Source organism: Vulpes vulpes, chromosome 5 (genome assembly GCF_048418805.1).
Source record: "Vulpes vulpes isolate BD-2025 chromosome 5, VulVul3, whole genome shotgun sequence".
In the NCBI taxonomy this organism is placed as follows: domain Eukaryota; kingdom Metazoa; phylum Chordata; class Mammalia; order Carnivora; family Canidae; genus Vulpes; species Vulpes vulpes.
Window position 1 is genome coordinate 126,099,885 of NC_132784.1, and position 18,580 is coordinate 126,118,464.

General features: G+C 45.2%; 1 long non-coding RNA gene across 1 annotated transcript in view; it reads left to right on the top strand.

The window, feature by feature from the left end:
• The window catches only part of LOC112925368 (uncharacterized), a 31,920-nt gene extending 24,142 nt beyond the window's left edge, over positions 1-7,778 (top strand). The window contains exon 3 of the long non-coding RNA XR_003236101.2: positions 6,881-7,778. This is a non-coding gene — a long non-coding RNA (uncharacterized lncRNA). The remainder of the gene's footprint in view (positions 1-6,880) is intronic.
• Positions 7,779-18,580: the final 10,802 nt, after the last annotated feature.

An 18,580-nucleotide genomic window follows, 5' to 3' on the forward strand; every position in this document is an offset into this window, starting at 1 on the left:
GGAAGAAACATGGTAGTGGGGCCGAGGGGTAGACATTTTATTCTATTTATTTGGCCTTTTAAAAAAATTGAATTATTTGAAAATATTTAACAGAAGGGGATTATTTCCACATAGTATAGAGTCACAGGTAGTACACCTCATATGACTTCACATTTGGAGTGGACGTTTGCTTATACTGAATCACATAATGTCAGCAAATGAATGACACGCTTTAACTTCAATAAATATCATACAAAACTCTTCGTGTTCCCATTCATAGGCAAACCCCAACCAACCTAACAAACAAAACAAAACAGGGCCGCCAAACCCAGTGTGACCTGCATGTTGGGTATTGCTCAGTCTGGATGCACTATATCAGCACTAATTAACTGGTGCCAAGGCCATTTTGGAGCATAATGTTCAACTCTAAATCTTAAACGAAAAGGAGATTCAAACATTTAGCAGAGGAGTAGAACAAACACTAGGGAGCCTGAGTAATTTGTTAAGGCAGACAACGAGCTGGATCCAACATCCAGGACAGATGCTCCCAACAATTGGTCCGGTCCCAAAGAGGAAGAAATAGTCCAGGTATCCAAATGTGCCATTCCTCGCAGAAAGCCACAGAGCGAGAGAGGGCAAGACGAGGCAAGAAAGGGAGGGGACAGTTGTATCTCTGACCAGGAAGATATGGTGGGTCACCCAACTGCAGGTTCCTCTTCTTAGTCTGATACAAGTGTTCTTCAAAACTGCCTGAGCTGAGCTGAAAGTTTCCCAAAGGCAAAGATTAAAAGACAGGAGCTACAGAACACTCAGACGTGTGGCATCTATGGCCAGGGCTCAGTGCAGTGCAAAGTTCGGGGGTGTGGGATCTCCGTAGGCTGGGCTCCCAGTCTCTGCTGTGTCCTTATTAGTAACATGGCCTTGGGCAACTTATTTAAATCTCCAGACCTTGATTTCACCATTTGTAAAACCGGAATAATAATTTCTTTCACTCAGTACCATTGCAGGGATGAACAATAATTTACATCAAATACCTGGCCCATAGCAGGGGCTCAATAAATGTGAGGTGATTGAAAAAAATCATCCAGGCCTTATTCATGTGTTTAATGAGTTCACTGTAAGGAAAACCCAGATGCGCTTTAAATTAACTTCTGCTTGTACTGTTTCCTTTGGAAATGAAATATTGTGTACTAATGTATTACCTCCTTAAGAATATTGGAGTATGTAGCTACTAAGATGCTTTTGCTTGCAAGTAGCAAAACCCTCAATTTAAATAAGCTTTAAAAAATAAAGCAATTGTATTTGTTCACGTAACTGCAAAGTCCCATGATAAATATCAAATTTGGGAGAAGCTTGATCCAGCAGCTCCATGATGTACTGAAAGATCTAGTTTCTTTTGTTTCTGCTCTGCTGCATGGTATCAGCTTTATCCCAAGTCTGCCTTCCTTTGCAGCTACAAGATGGTTGTCAGCAGAAATCTGGGTCCATCCATCAGAATTGAGTTTGCTCTGTGTGATGGAAACTCCACTATTACAGTGGCTGTATCAAGATAGATGGGTATTTCTCCTCCGTGCAAGAGAAATCCAGAGACAGGCAGTCCAGGGCTGGTATGGTGGCTCCATCATGGGCCCAGATGTCCAACTTGGAGTTCCATATCTTAAGGCATATCTTTTAGTTCCATATCTCAAGGTCATCTCAAGGTCCAAAATGACTGCTGGAACTCTCATCATTACCTCTGAATTCTAAGCAAGAGGAAGGAACATGAGAAAGTCTTGCCATCTCACTTGTAAGGAGACTCATTGCAAGTACCATACAACCCTTTTGCTTACATTCCTTTGGCTGGGATCACAGTCACATAGGGCAGCTGCAAGGGAGACTGGGAAACAAAATCTTGTGCTGGACCCAAGTGTGCCTAGTCAGAAATTGAATCCTTCTTATCCAAGAAGAAAGGGAGAATGGCTATTTGAAAGCAACCATTAGGGCCACATGCTTCCTTATTCAGCCCCAGCGGATGCCATTATTATTTGGGGGGCAGGGAGCGGAGCTTCCATAAAAGGGAATAGATTTTTTTTTTCTTAGAAGACCCCAGGAAACATACCTCCTACCTCACTGGCTCACAATGAGTCTTCCACCCACCCCTGCACCACTCACTGCTGGGGAGCATGTGTGGGAGATGGTCAGTGCTCACCGGTGGAGCACATTAGCGCCTTCTCCTGGAGCTGAGGGTGGGGCGAGCTCCCCCAGCCATGACCCCCGCCCCCAGGACACTCAAGGACCCACCAGGAAAGAGGAAAGGGAGCAAGAATGTCGCTACCAAGTTTTCCTCCCCTCTGCACCGGCTCCCCAGCTTTCTTTTCACCACACTATCTAGCCTTTTGATAAAAGGCATGAATTTCAGGTTCCTCTTTATCTTTATGGATCTCTTGTGAATCTTCTCCAATCTACCCTGACTCACATGGGGCACAATGATGCTCAGGCAAATCTCCAAGCCTCTCTAAACCTCAGTTTCTCCACCTATAAAGTGACAGCACCTATCTTCAAAGATCAAATGAGAGGATGCATGTAAGCTTGGTGCTTAGTGAGCATTTTAAAAAGGTGAAATAACAAACATGATAATAACGTCCTGATCCTTGGATCCTTTTTTCCTATATTTTTCTCTATCATGCTGATTTCTTTGCTTGAAGCCTTAAAACTCTCTCTCTCTCTCTCTCTCTTTATTTTATTTATTTATTTTTTTTGCTCTACTACAGCTTCTGTTTCCGTCGATGCCTTTCTCTCCTTGGAAATTCTTCTCAGCCACAGCCCCGTGTCTATTTCTGACCTCATCTCTAATTTGCCAAGGTAGCTTTCGGTGCCTGGAGGTATGACAATAAGAGAAAATGATTCGGGGGTGCAGAGAGGGAAGCAGGAGTGGCGAGGAGCAGGTGGTGGGAAGGCTGGTAGGGACCCACCTGGGCTGCAGCCTCACCCCTGCTTAACCAGATGGTGGCTTCTTGTTCCCAGGCTGGGTTATTTGGAAAAGGAAGAAGAGCATGTTCTATTTGCTCATGTGGATTTACATAAGAAACACATCCCCAGTCTTCAGGCTGTGGAGCTCATTTGTCCACATACCAGAGCTCGTTTGTCGACACACCGCTTAAGTGCTCAGCTTGTGGGTTTATTTAGTTTGGAAATTCAAAGGTCGAGGCTCTCTCTTGTCTGGAGAAAGCCCGCACCAGGTGCATCTAAGATGGGTTGTCCTCACCCTCTTGCCTCCTTCCAGCCTTCCCTCCTGGCTTTGCCAAGGCCAGAGGCTTGGGAGGATTCACGCTCAAGTGTCCCATGCAGACACTTGCTCACGAATTCCTGCCCTGGCCCACACTGGAGGAGACCAGAGTTACCGGGAGAGCTGCTTGCTGTTCAGTCTTCGTGACCAGGGAGGGGTGAGAGCTAGCAGCCGTTGCCACTCGAAGCACTTTGCAGGTATAACAATAGCGATCCTAACAGCTGACAGCTAATATGCTGCTTACTATGTGCCAAGCGTAGTTTAGATGATTCCATTGTATATTAATTTATGTTTTTTCTCCTCTGAAGGAGTAGCTACCAGCATCCTTATTCTGTAGACAAAGACCTAGGCTCAAAAAGGTTAGAAAACTTGCTCAGGGTCATTCAGCTGGTGTCAGAGCCTGGATTCGAAGATGATTGGGCTCCAGGTTCTTAGCTAGTACACTACACCTCCTCCTCGTGAAGAGGTTTTAGGATTATCATACCCATTTTATAGATAAGGAAACTGAGGCACAGTGAAAAGTAGTAGTCCTGGATTTAGATCTGAGTCAGAGACTCTAAAGCCTGGGTCTTATCTGCCTCCTCCAGAAGGGGCTTGGGGATGACGATGATGATGATGATGATGATGATGATGATGATGATGATGAGTTATTTTCCCCAGGCAGAGAATGACACCTCGTAAGGAGAACGAGGGGCAGGGTCATAAAACGAAGCGGACACGAGGCCCATGCCGAATACCTACTACAAAGTTGTACTTGCTTTCTCAGGGCCAGTGTGAGGCCAGAGACCTGATTTTAGATCATTCATGGTGCTCATAAGTTGGAAAGAGGGCTCAGACTAGGGTGGAAAGAAAGATCTCTAGAACCCTTCAAAGGAGGACACTGGGACACTGCAACAGCATTATAAACTGTGTCCTCGGCTTCTTTAGCATAGACACAGTAACAGGTGCCACTGCTGTCCCTTCGCGGAGGTTAATGGCAACAAGCCACAGCATAATCCAATAGAAAGCATTGCACTGAGAGTCCTTGGCTGTCCTGGCTTAACCAGGTGTGGTGATTGCTGCTGCTTGCTGAGCACTACTAGGGGCCCGTGAGAGCGCTGAGCCCTCTGCCTGGGTCACCTCACTCAAGTCTCACACAACCATGTGAAGCTGGTAACACAATAGCCCTGTTTTGCAAGTGGGTAAACCGAGGCCCAGGAAAAAATGTTAAGAGAGCTACCCAGGGTCATGGAACTCTCAACATCCTAGTCAGCTGAGCCTTTGACGGATCTGGGGCAGCAGTGAGTTCAAGAGAATGTCTACATCTTGAGAAGTTGCTGAGAAGCAGACATTGCATGGGTTCAGTTTGTGTGGTGTGGTGCGGTTTCTCCCTCAGCCAAGATGGGATAGAACCAGCAGATAATGGAAGGACTTGACCTGAAGGTACTCGTGACCTTGGCTCAGAAAAGGGAAGTGTGTACGGCAGAGTAGATCCAAGATCCACCGTAGACAGGGATCTCCAAGGGCACCTGGGTGGCTCAGTTGATTGCGTGTCCGACTCTTGGTTTCCGCTCAGGTCATGATCTTGGGGTCATGGGATGGAGTCCCAAGTGGAGCTCTGTGCTCAGCGGGGTGGGGGTGGGGGTCTGCTTCTCTCTCTCTGCCCCTCCCCCATGCATGCACGCTTTCCCTCTCTCTCTAAAATACATAAATAAATCTAAAAAAAGAGAAGGGGATCTTTAGTCCACTTGAGTGCATGGACATATGGATGACTAAGGACCCAAAATTCTCTCTGTATCATGGCTGCAGTAATTTTAGTCTGAAAAAGTGTCGAGGCAGTTAACTCCCTGTTCTGGCTATTGCAAAACAAAACGAATATATGGCACCCAGAGGATACTCGATGCACATTCCTTTTATTGTGATTTTTGCCTAATATATTGGCCCCCTCAACTATCTGGCAGGGAGCACTCCTAAAGCCCCTGTGTCTCAACCACCATCACAGCAGAATGATCCAGAAAGGCCAAATATAGCCTTGTGCTGTTTCTGCACAGTAGACATTGTGTGATCATAATTGTAAAACAAGCAGGATTTTAAGTGGTCCAGACTTCTGGGCTCATCCTTTTTGTGATCCGGGGTAACTGGCCGAGTCCCATCTCCCCTTCTGGGAGATCCAGGCCCTCCTCAGGATTTCCAGAGACTGTCTTGGAGGGCTAGTGGTCTCCTGCTCAGCTCACCGGGTTGGTCAGGCCCAGGTGGTGACAGCTTTTTTCCCGCCCACATCACTGTCTGCTCTATACAGCCCCAGTTCCCTTATCCTTTGTGCCTTAGGCTCTGTTCTTGGCCTAAGCAGAGGAGTCGGGGCACAGCATAGCATAGGCAATAGCAGAAAGCTAAATGTCCTGTCCCCTGTCAGGATTATTGACCATGTTCCCTTGAGGCCCTGGCGTGGCATTATCTTCCCGGGCTTGCTCTTCTTTGGGACCTGCTGTCTGCACAGCTCACTAGATCCTCCAACCCTCAAATTCCAGCCACTTCCTTACAGAACAGAGTTTAACTCATTCTTCATTTTCCCCTTTCCTTCTCAGGCCATGCCCAGAGCTTGATGTTCCCAGGACCCCGGGGTCATGACCTGAGCCAAAGGCAGATGCTCAACCACTGAGCAATCTAGGTGCCCCCACAGTTGTGGTTTTAAACAATATCGCCCCCTGCTACATCATACACATCAGAGCTTGTCATTATATACTTATCCAAACCCCTAAAATGTACTAGAGTGAGCCCTAATGTAAAGAATGGGCTCTGGGTGATAATGATGTGTCCTTGTCGTTCCCCAACAAAAGTATCACTCAGGTGGGGGATGCTGATAATGGGGGCAGCTGTGTGTGTGAGGGGGGCAGGGGGTGTAGAAGAAATCTCTGTATGGTCTGCTCAAGTTTGTTATGAACTTAAAACTGCTCTAAAAAAGGTGTCTATGTTTGGTTTGTTTGTTTTATTTTAAAGACTGCAAACAGAAAGTGGCCATACAATGTGTCCAAATAGGGATGGTGGCACCAGGGGAAGAGATGGCTGTCTGCTGGCATGCCCCGTCTTCCAGCTTTCAGGAGAGAAGATAGAAGTGAGGTTGAATAGGGTGGCTCAGTGGTTGAGCGTCTGCCTTTGGCTCAGGGCGTGACCCCGGGGTCCCAGGATCGAGTCCCACATCGGGCTTTCTGCATGGAGCCTGCTTCTCCCTCTGCCTGTGTCTCTGCCTCTCTCTCTGTATCTCTCATGAACAAATAAATAAAATTTTTTTTAAAAAAGAAGTGGGGCTGAATAATGAGAGATGGATGGGATTGGATGAGCGGGGGGTGAGGACAGGGTGGTCACAGGGAGGAGAAGCAGCCTGAGCGAAGGCGTGGAGGTGCCACGACACCTGGTCCCCAGGACGGACAGGTGGGCAGGGGTGCAGGCTGGCGGGAAGAGCAGGGATCCTCACAGGCAGGAAGGAGAAGCAGAACACCGGGCCCTGTGGAGACCCTGCCAATTGTTTTCTGGTAGCTTCTCCGAAGTGAGCGTGTTGATTGCGGTTCCCTGTGTATGAGACACTCAACAATGTAAACTGCTAGGATGCAGCTCTCTAATTAAGTCTATTTTCTTACAACATGTGTTTGTTTATTGCAGAGAGCTGTGATAACACGAGGGAGTCGTGTCAACCTTGTCTCATGCACCAGCTGAACTCAGTGACACTAGCAGCTTGGATCCCGACAGACGGGGTGTTATTACTGAACCACCGGGGAGGCTGCCCAGGGCCGGACCACGCTGCTCCGAAGGTGCTTTGACCTGAGTGAAGACAGCAGACACACCTCGAGTTGGAATCCCAGCCAGTGTCAGGGACCCCGTAGTTCTCAAACGTCAGCCCGTGTCTCAGTCACCTGCAAGACTTGTTACAACATAGAGTTTTATAACCACCTACCCCCCAGAGACTCTGATTCAGTCGGTCTGGTGCAGGGACAGTGATTTTGCATTTCTAGTGAGTTCCTAAGTGGTTCCTAGCTGGTTGGGAGATCACACTTGGAGAACTGCGAACCTGCTCCAGAGCCTTGACTTCTAAAGCTCTTCCTCTCCAGGTCTTCTGTGCCTGAGGGACTTCAGAGTTGGGGAGAAAAGTGAATGGAAGCCAAAAGATGGACACAACCCAAATGCCCATCGGCGGGCGAATGGATAAACAATGCGGTCTGTCCATACAGTGGAACACTAGTCAGCCACGAAAAGGAATGAGGTACTGACACACGCTACCACTTGGAGGACCCGTGGGCCACACGGTGCGTGATCCCAGTGATCTGCGCTGCCCAGAATAAGCGAATTTAAAGGTGGTTGCCAGGAGGTAGGAGGCAATGAAGAGCCATGGCTTATTGGTTTCCATTTGGGATGATGCAAACGTTGTGGAACTGGACAGAGATGATAGTCGGACAACACTGTGAATGTACTTACTGCAACCGAATGGTACACTTGAAAATGATGAAAATGGCGAATTTTGTGTCATATGTATTTTACTGCAATAAAAAGTAAAGAGAGTGAATGGAGTGCTCTTCTAATTCAAATTTTGGGGCCAGTTCCAAGGCTTCCAGGATACAGTCTAGAAGTTCAAAGGGCCTAAACCAGAGGTTGTCAGCCCTCATTCTGGGAAGAATCACCCAGGGGAGTTCTCCTAGCATCCCCTCATCTTACTTAGCTACCCATAGACCAATGAAATCAGAATCCCTGGAGGTGAGGTCCAGGCACCCAAAGTGTTAAAATCTCACTGTCCTCCCCCAGACCATTGTCATGTACAACCAGGATTGAGAACACCAGCAGGTGGAGAACCTCCAGGCCCAAGGGGGTTGGCAGCCTATGTGCACCCTGGCTTGGGCTTCACTGTAGACAACGTCCACCTTCTCCTGACGGCCACTTGCTTTGTAGCTCCTTCTAGACCGGGAGGGAGACACCATGCCCTGCTGGTGTGCAAACTCAACAGTGAGTGCCTTGTACCCTACGTCCAATTTTCTCCCTCCACCTGAGGAGAGGGTCATGTTAAAAATGAGAATTCGTGATAACGGCCTCTTACATTCATAATACACAGGTGGAGGAGGAAACCATTTCTGTGTTCTCGTTCAGGCTTTCTTTGGTGCGCCGAGCTTTATCATGATATAAACATGCTCTAAGATAAAAACAGATAAATTCATACAAAAATTCCTCACATTAAGTAAAATCATTTGGATTTTTTTCATGTTTCCATTCAGCCCTTCTTCGTAGGTAATATATTTTTATTTCACTATAATTATGGCATTGATACGATCTTATATTGTGCTTTTTTCCCCCTCAGTGCTTTATCTTCTGCATTTGTCACGTTTCTATAGTTCTTTCTTATTGACACTTTAATGGCTACATAGAATTTTGTTGAGTAGCCTTACTATGATTTACTTTTATATTCCCCTATTGTTAAGCCTTTTGATTGCTTCTAAAGTTTCAATATTAGAAATTGTGCACAGTGACATTATTTCTGCATATAACTTTAACTTCCTTTGGCTTATTTACTCAAAATGAAATTCCCATAAATGACTGGGTCAAGGGGCCCGAACATTTTAAGGCTCTTGAATGCACCATTAAGTTTGGTAAAGGACTCCATCATTTTACACTCCCTCCACGGGGCGGGGGGGGGGGGGGGGGGGTGAGTGCATCATTTTCAACAATGTGCCTGCACCAAATTTCATCATTGGATAAAGCTTTACATAGTGTACAGCTATAATCTAATTTAATAGAAGTTAATAAGTCACTGGGTCCAACTCTGGGGCATGCATAACATTTCTCCTCCATCCCTTTCCTGGTGGCATCCCCACTCTTCTGTAAACTCCTGGAGGGCAGTTTACAACCTTGTACATCATAGAAAAATCAATGATTACTTTTTTGAAACGATGCCTAATTCAGGCAATCCTCTTCCTGATTATTCTTTGGTTTTTTAGTAGTAGTCTTTTTTTTTTTTTAATAAAGTAAATTATACTTTATTTCACTTACATGCGTAGCCTCAGAGAGGTGTTTGCCGGAAAGCTGTACAAAGATTTTCACTGGGTGGGAAGCAGACACCCCCCCAACCACAAAAGGGAGGTGGCTACATCCTTGCTGTCTCCTCCAGCCCCCTCTGTGCTCCTGTCTCCTGACACCTAAAGAGCCAGCTCCGTATGAAGCCAGGGAAAGCTATTTGCAGAGTGTATGGGAAGAAAATGAACTCGGATAGGCCCCTCCTAAGCTATGGAACTCAGTTTGCACTCCCACAAGCACGAGAAGGTTTGTGCATGCCCAGCTGTACTTGTATTTGGTCCCATTGGTTGGGACAGAGCTAGGTGATAAAAAACTGCTCAGTAATTCAGTAATGTAAGAGTTCAGTAGTAGTAGTTACTGAAGTAGTTCAGTAATGTTTTTAAGTGACTATGTATGTATTTCACTGATTACAATAGTGTCTACGTAAAGTTCAAAAAGGGTTGTGAAAATGTGCGGGAGACCAACTTATACAGCTACGCACACAATGTTTGGCATACATTTGCATTCTCGAGTTCCTTAGGTGTCCTTCTTTGCCCAGCGTTGGGAAATGCTGCTCTGAGAACTGGCCAGTGTCTCAATACTATAACTGAGCGGTGCTTACTGGGTTAGGATGACTAGGGAAGTGCTTATCCTTGTAACTAGTAATTGATTAGTATTTTAGTACTCTAACCTACACCCCCACCCCTACCCTGGGGCCTAGGAACTCCTCATTACTTTTTAATACTTAAGAGAGAGAGAGAGAGAGAAAGAGAGAGAGAACATGAGTACCAGCAGGGGGAGGGGCAGCAGGAGAGAGAGAGAATCTCAAGCGGACTCCCCACTGAGCATGGAGCCCCACATGGGGCTCGATCCTGTGACACTGAAACCATAATCTGAGCCGAAATCAGGAGTTGGATACTTAACTGACTGAGCTATCCAGGTGGGTGCCCCCTCTTTACTTTATATCAATGGCTTATTTTAAAACACCCATTCCCTGCCCCCCATCCACCTTCTTCACATCGGTGACAGCAACAAACAATTAATGGCATTTCTTAAATGTCCTGTTGCCTAAAATAACATCTTCTTCCAATTAAAGAGTAACAAAGTCAGCACCTCTCCTCTGCTCCCTTCATTAGCCATAGCATCTATTGTCGCATCTCCTTTTCTCTTCAGTTTTGTCTAAGACCTAGCTCACCTCTCAAAATGGAATATATCCTTATGATTCTTCTGGGGAGGGATTGTTTGTGATGATGGTTTTCAAAAAATATTTTTGAATTTTATTTATTTATTCATGAGAGACACACAGAGAGAGGCAGAGACATAGGCAGAGGGAGAAGCAGGCTTCCAATGGGGAGCCCAATGCAGGACTCGATCCCAGGACCCTAAGGATCACGACCTGAGCCAAAGGCAGATGCTCAACTATTGAGCCACCCAGGTGTCCCTGACGATGGTTTTCAAAGATTATGTATTCTGGAGGTTTGTAGGACGTTGACATATACCTGAGTGTCCCCTTGTCAGAGGACAGCGGGGCCCCCACGGATCCTGGCCATCCTCCATGACCCCATCCATCCTACAGTGACACTCCAGCCCTCGTGTATACTAGCTTCCCTCTTCAAACTTCAACTCAGCATATATCATATCACAGACTCTTAAACTCAAGGAAACATAGGTCATAATCCAGAGGTTTCCAGGCCTGGCTTTTCATCAGTCTCTTGGCAAACTTTCCTAAAATACATACTCTGGCCCCCTGCCCTATCCAGACTCACCAGGATGCAGACATGGATCCTGCATGTGGAAAAGCTCTCTGTGTGCCTCCGACGATCAGCCTGGTTTCAGGACCACTAACCTAGCCCCACTCCCAGGGCCAGACTCCCTTGAATTTCATCCCTGGCAGGTGGTTGTGCAAGCTGCACTGCACGGCCCCCCAGTCCCGGCACACACACAGCTTTTCATAAGTGGTCCCAGCTGAAACAGTTCTTCCTCAGGGCAAATCGAAAGACATTTCCACCACAAATATTTCTATCTATTGATCTTGATGGTACCTTTCAGAGCAACACAGAAAAAGGTTTCTCCCATTTTTTTCCCCCAAGCATAGCTACTGTTTTCCTTCTCAAGATCTCTCATCTCATCTCTGGGCATCCTGGGTGATCTACCGAATATGGTTAAAGTGAGTTTAGGTTTGTCTCTCGGATGATTTCTTATGAGAACTTGATGGAGTAAGTATCTTTCCAGGGTTAGGAGATGATGGAGGGCCAGTCAGGTTAAATATGAAACTAATCAGTAGCTGAATTGAAATTTGAACCATTGGTTTGGCTCCAGATGTTGCACTCTTAACTAACAGGTTATGCCCCCTGTTTTTCTTTTCTTTATTTTAAGATGCAAATAGAGGCCAAGTTGTTCTACTGCCCGCAGGGAGCCGCACTGTCAAATTTGCAAAGTCGTAGTAAACCCCACTAAGAGCTGGGTGCTAGGTTCAGAGCAGACGGTAACTCGGGTTCCTTTGCTCTGGCCTCTGACTTCCTCGTGGGTGTGGAGGAACGAGGAGGTCTTTGCTCACTTTGCTCTTTGTGGCAGGAAAACCTTTGGGTTTTGTTCTGCTTTGTTTTCATAAACTGTTCTCTCTTCGAAGAGAGACTTCATATCTATCTCCAGTACTTTTTGGTTAGTTGTGACTATCATCCCCACTTACGTAGATCCTGTAGCTTTTCAATGTGATAGCCCATTAAACAAACTAGCTCAATGTCATTCCCATATTTTAATAACTATAGCGTCTCTTTTTGTCCAAATCACCGATAAAAGTTTTGTTGAAGATGAGACCAAGGACAGAGTCTTTGAGCACTTGCAGGGGGATTAATCAATCATTTAATTAATCAATTAATTGCTATTCGCAGGCTACAGTTATCCAAGCAAAGGTGAAGACCCCTAATTGGCCATTTGGTCTTGTCTGTGAGGACAAGGGAAATTTGGTCAAATGTCTTTCTGTCCACAACATTTCCCCAATTAATTAATCTAATAAGCCTATCTAAGAAAAGTATTTAATTCTGTTCTTCGTAAACCCTATGTGAGCTCCCCTTTAGGGTTCACAAAATATCTCTTCTAGAATTTGGTCTAGAGTTCTGCTGTGGATTGATAGCAATTTACTTTTTTGTTGGGCTCTGAGTGACTCTGAAAAGGGCTGGCCGGGTTCAGTGGAGACAGGGTGATGAATGAAGGCAGCTTCAGCGACAAGGTGGGTGGTTGGTTAAGTGCATAAGTCAGACTGGTTAATTAGGGTGGAGACTTGACTAGAGGTCAGTGGGGTGAGCCAAAGGATCCACCCTACAGGGTATATCATGGGGCCAGGAAAGATCAAGAATGAAACAAAAGCAGATGTTCCTTCAGGGAGCAAACCAGTGGAGCAGGGGAAGACTGGAGGCTGATGTTTGAAACTAAGAAACCAAGAAAGCCCAAGGGTCAGAGGGGGAGTCTGAGATGAGTTAAGAGTGAGGATGGGGGGTAGCCCCGGGGGCTCAGCGGTTTAGCGCCGCCTTCAGTCCAGGGCGGGATCCTGGATCCTGGAGACCCATGTCGGGCTCCCTGCATGGAGCCTGCTTCTCCCTCTGCCTCTGTCTCTGCCTCTCTTTCTCTGTGTCTCTCATGAATAAATAAATAAAATCTTAAAAAAAAAAAAAGAGTGAGGATAGGTCTTATAATGGGACAACTTCATTCCCCGTCTCAACAAATCACACCAACCACCCAGCTGTCCAAACCAGAAATTTGGGGATTCTCATAGAGCACCCTTGCTTCCTCAGATTTGCTGTGGCCATTTTAATCACCAAGCCCTATTCTTTCTACCTCTAATATTTCCCAAAACTGCCTGTTTCTCTCCAGTGCTCTGTCCTCACCCTGGCCACTGTCATCTCATTCTGGTTTTGTGTTTTGTTTTTTGAAGTAATCTCCACCCCCAGTGTGGGGCTGGAACTCATGGCCTCAAGATTAGGAGTTGTGTGCTCCCACTGACTGAGCCAACCAGGTGCCACTGTCATCTGGCTCTTGAATCACAATGCAGCCACCTCATTGATCCTCTTGCTTCCAGATTCAGCTTCTCATTCAGTCTTCACACTGGATTCACTCTTTATTTTGAACCACAAACTTGATCATATCTTGTCCCTTGCTTAAAAAGGCTTTGGTGGTTTTCCTATGATCTTCAGAATAAAACCAAGCCCTTGGGCATGAAATGACTGCTCCTCCTTAGGAATGTCTCACTTCCCACTCTCTCCCATCTTATTTTGGCCGCCTGGGGCTCTGGTGGTTTGTGAGCTGGGTGGTCATTTCACAGATGCTCCTTTTTATGCTACTGAATATATTGCTCCTGTTGCCAGAAATACCTGTCCCAACCTTACCCCCTTCCACCTGACTAGCTGCTAGTCCACTAGGCATGTCTCCCCTGCCTACCACCTGCTCCCTCTCTCCATCATAAAGAAAGTGACCCTCTCTAAGTGCCCTTATCTTATTTCTTTCACAGGATATAATTGATTTATTTGCTTGCCTCTCCTCTGGAGTGTGAGCTTCTTGCGGGCCAGAAAAGATCTTGGAATCCCTTGGAATCCCTTAGCATATTGAGATAAAAAATATTTATAGAATCCATGTGTTCATTTATTCAATATTAATGAGAGAACAGTCCCTTTTAAAGGCCAGCCCTCTAAATGATCTCTGTCCTGAGACATTATGTTCCTCTACCCAAGCTCAGTCTATTGGATCATGATACTTGCTGGTAACAGAGGGCATTATTATTTAGAGGTTATGTATGTGGGAGGTGGAATACCAGGTCACATTTCCTAGTTCACCAAGAACTGAAACTTTTTTTGGAATCCTTTCATATCCTTTACCAGGAGAGAAGGCAGCCAGGTGCTATGGTTGTGAAATGGAATCAAGTTTGGTTGCCAAGAGGAGGGTATGATGAAGAAGAGGATGGATTTGAGGGCTAAGGAGGGGGTCTCTGGCCCCAGTCCCCCAGAGTCGATGACCTAAACAATGGGAAATAGCACTAGAGAAGGGTTACTTATCTTCTTAGAGTTTGGGGTAAGTAGTAGAATTGGCAAATTTAGGGCATTTTGGTGAGTGTCTATGCTAGGTTTCTAACATGGTGAATTTCTCCAGAGAGACAGTTTGTTCAACTGAATCTCATAGACAGACATGATCTAGAGTAAGATTATGTATAAATTGGCCTGTCAATGGGACATTTGTCCTGGTAGTTATTTTTATCATGATTGCGTTAAGGGATCTGGGGGCTGGCAGGAACTGGCGTAAATGTACCAGAACAAATGGGTATTAGAGGGGAAATTTAACTGTGAGGAGACGTGATAGCTTGGTGATCGTGGTAGTAGAGCATGGAGAAAAAGTCATCTTTAATTTCTGCTTTGCAAAAGTTGGAGTATAAACTGAGGCTACAATTTGGAAGCAACCCACTTGGGAGAATTCATGAAAATGAAACGTGTTTCAAAAACAGATCTGGACAGTTATAGCCACCATGGGTTTCTTGTAGACCTGATAGAAAATGAGCTATGTTAGCAGGTGCATTGGCCACTATGATGAATAGCAGTGAAAGGTTCCACCTTGGGGAACTCAAGATAACCCCAGTTATACCCACGCCTAGTTATTGGGTTAAGTTACTGAGAATGTGGCAGAGACTAAATGAAGAGTTGACCCAAGAGCACTCCTTGAATATGTCCATTTTTTGTTGGCATCTCCTTCTACAACCACTAGAAGTTCCAATTTATAAAATGGTGGTGCCAACGGAGAATATACAACCACGGTGTCTGGGTGTTAGAAAGTGTGCTCTGTGGGTATCTGGGTGGCTCAGTAGATTATGATCCTGGGACCCTGGGACCAAGCCCCCATGTCAGGCTCCTTGCTCAGTGGGGAGTCTGCTTCTCCCTCTCCCTCTGCCTCTCCCTCTGCTCATGCTCTCTCTCACTTTCACTTGCTCTCTCTCAAGTAAATAAGTAAAATTTAAAAGAAAAGAAAGGGTACTCTGCTGTTGCCTCAGTGGCCAAACAGTGGCTATGGTCTGTGCCTTTTGCTACTGCTCTCTGCTGACAAATGCAAAGACAGCAAGGCTGAGCTGTGGCAAATTTCTGAGCATTCTTGTGCATTGAGCCTGCTGTCTTGAACTGGCCAGGTTCTCTGGGCCAGAACAGAAAACCTATGGTTCTGGATGCTCAGGAAGCTGTGTGTGTTGATGCTGAAACAGAAGATTTGATGCTTGGTCTCAGCTTCTTAGACTCTGGAAATGCTTGGTTTACAGTGGTCCACGCAAGGTATGCTAGAGTGCCTGATTCCTATCCCTCTAGTTGGGATCTACAGGATCCAAATATGACCTTGATGGCCAAGTTATCCTTTTCCCCAGGTGGCCTAGGTCTGCCCTCTCTAATATGGTAGCCAGTAGCCAGATTTATATTAAATTGAAATGGATTAATCAAAATTAAAAATTCAGTTGCTTAGTCACACTGGCCTCATTTTACATGCTGGTAGCGCTGTATTTATCAGTGCTGATTACAGAACATTTTCATCTTTGAAGAAAGTTCTATTGGACAGCACTGGTTTAGATCCCTTTGAAGGAGAAGAATTTTTAGAAAGTTGTGCTCTTTCAGGGTCACCATGCTGGTGATTTTTAGACCAGGTAAGGATAGGAGATAGTGAAGGGGTTCTCCTCCCAGGAAAGGTTGCAGTGAGTCAGAACAGAAGTAAATCATTTCTTCAGGTCCTTAAAGATCCAGTGGAGGAACACCTGCCTTTGGCTCAAGTCATGATCCCAGGGTCCTGGGACTGAGCTCCCTGCTTAGCGGGGAGTCTGCTTCTCACTCTCCCTCTGTGTGCGTGTGCTTTCTCTCTCTCAGATAAATAAATAAATAAATCTTAAAAAAATAAAGATCTAGTGGATAATTCCTCAAAGGTATAGAGATGGTGTTTTTTTGTGGGAGGTTCTCAAAATATAAACATTGATCATCTTGGAGACGAGTGGGGTAGGTGGGCAAGAGATGGGGTTGATCCATCTGGATGCCATAATGAAGTTGATACAACCCAGAAATTTAATTTCTACCAGTTAAAAAAAATGTACTTCTATGGTTTTGTATTTAACCTATAAATCCAGAGGCATGTCAGGGCCTTTTAGGTTAAGAGGTGAGAAACTAATATATACTGGAATATTTTCCCTAAAAGACCATGCACTATTCTTCTCTGGGTGATAGTCCTCCCTCATGTTGTGGGCCTCAACAGATACTCCTTGGCAAATAATTGGTTCTGTCATGCTATTATGTTTAATAAATGAAAGATGGCCCTTCCCTTAAAAGTGGAGTTAGATGATACCAATCCCATAAACTCTAATTCACAAACCCAGGGATTATGAGAGGCACTAAAAGTATGGATGGAATTAAGATCACTTTTTATTTTTGTGGTAAGCAGAATAGTGGCCCCCAAAGATATCCATGTCCAATCCCCAGAATCTGTGAATATGTTACTTTACATGGGAAAGCCAGCTTTGCAGATGTGATCAAGTTAGGGATTTTGAGATGGGGTGATTTTCCTGGATTACCCAGGTGGGTTCAATGTCATCACACGAGTCTTTAAAAGAGGAGAGCCTTTCCAAGTTGTGGCCCGTAAAGAAGTGTGACCAACACAAGAAGGATCAGAGAGGGGATCCCTGGGTGGCGCAGCGGTTTGGCGCCTGCCTTTGGCCCAGGGCGCGATCCTGGAGACCCGGGATCGAATCCCACATCAGGCTCCCGGTGCATGGAGCCTGCTTCTCCCTCCGCCTGTGTCTCTGCCTCTCTCTCTCTCTCTGTGACTATCATAAATAAATAAAAAAATTTAAAAAAAAATTTAAAAAAAAAAATAAAAAAATAAAAAAAAAAGAAGGATCAGAGAGTTGTAACATTGCTGGCTTTGAAGACAGAGGAAGGCGCATGCGCCAAGGAATGCATGTGAGTGGTCTTCAGAAGCTGGAGAAGGCGAGGAAACAGATTTTCTCATAGAGCCCCTGGGAAAAATAGAGCCCTGCCTACCTTGATTGTAAACTTCTGATCTACTGAATTCCAAGATAATAGCTTGTGTTGTTGAACTTGCTACATTTGTGGTAATTGTTAATAGTGGTAGTAGGAAACTAATTCATTTTTTATGGAGTGGAAGATTATTAAATAACTTATTTTGAAAAATATGACTGTTAAAAAGACAGAATATTCATGTTCCCTAATTAGTGCATTCTTAGCTTGTAACAATTCTGTGTGAAGCCAAATTATAATAAAATCATTGCTTGGTGAGCACAGAAAGCTTGCTTAGTGATTAGACTGAGCCCAGAGGCTATTATGTCTGCTTCTACCCTTTGCTTATCCGAGGTATAAGGCCTCTGAAAGTGTAATCCGGTAGAGAACGTGTCTGCCAAGAACTGGCCTGGTGAATTGGGCAGCAGCCATGCGTGACTGTGGCATTGAAAGCCTTCTACCCGTTTCATAGCCTTAGCTCCCTGGTGTTATTTTTTTTTCACAATGATGACCAAAGAAGATAGATGGAAAGACTTGGTTTTGATGAACTCTTTGTGGGGGCAATGGGTGGGTCCCATGGTATTTGTATCCCAGTGAACACCAGTGTGAGCCTGGTTGTAGTGTTCATCATGGGCAATGAAGTCAGGATCACAGCTTTGGAGGACTAAACATGTTTCAGTTCTCAAACAGAAAATAATTAATGGAATTGACGTTCATTGTTAGCCTTGGCTCAGATGAGAATACCCTTGAGCCTTCTAGGCTCTCCAAGTTCCCTCAGTAGACCATGGCCACAACTTAGGGAGAAGGAGCTTAGCTAATGATCCCTTATTTTACTATGGCATAGCACCTGCTTGACTTCTAGAAGACATCGCTTCACTTTTGTAGAGAAAGGATGTGATAGCTGCTGTGAGGGAGTCAGGAATTCGGCCCACCAATTCTAACTCCTACTGACTGGCCGACCATTTGCCTGCTTTCCCCCCCCCCTATAATAACAGCTTTATTATGAACTTGACTTCACATACAAAGTTAGAATGGCAATTATATTTAAAATGAACTCATTAGAAAGTTGAAATATCATATTATAATTATGCACTCTCCAAAATTCCAGAAGGTATTTAAACAGGCAACAGATACTGCTACCCATCTTTGGGCAGATAGAATAACAGCATTACTGAAAACTGGCTCCTAGACAAGTATGGACCATCTGCTGCCGTGTCTTAGGAAAGAGACGAGGTCATGATACAGGCGTCATTGGTGCAGTAATTCATGGATAGTTGTTCCTTATAACAATGCAAAATTGGGCTCACTT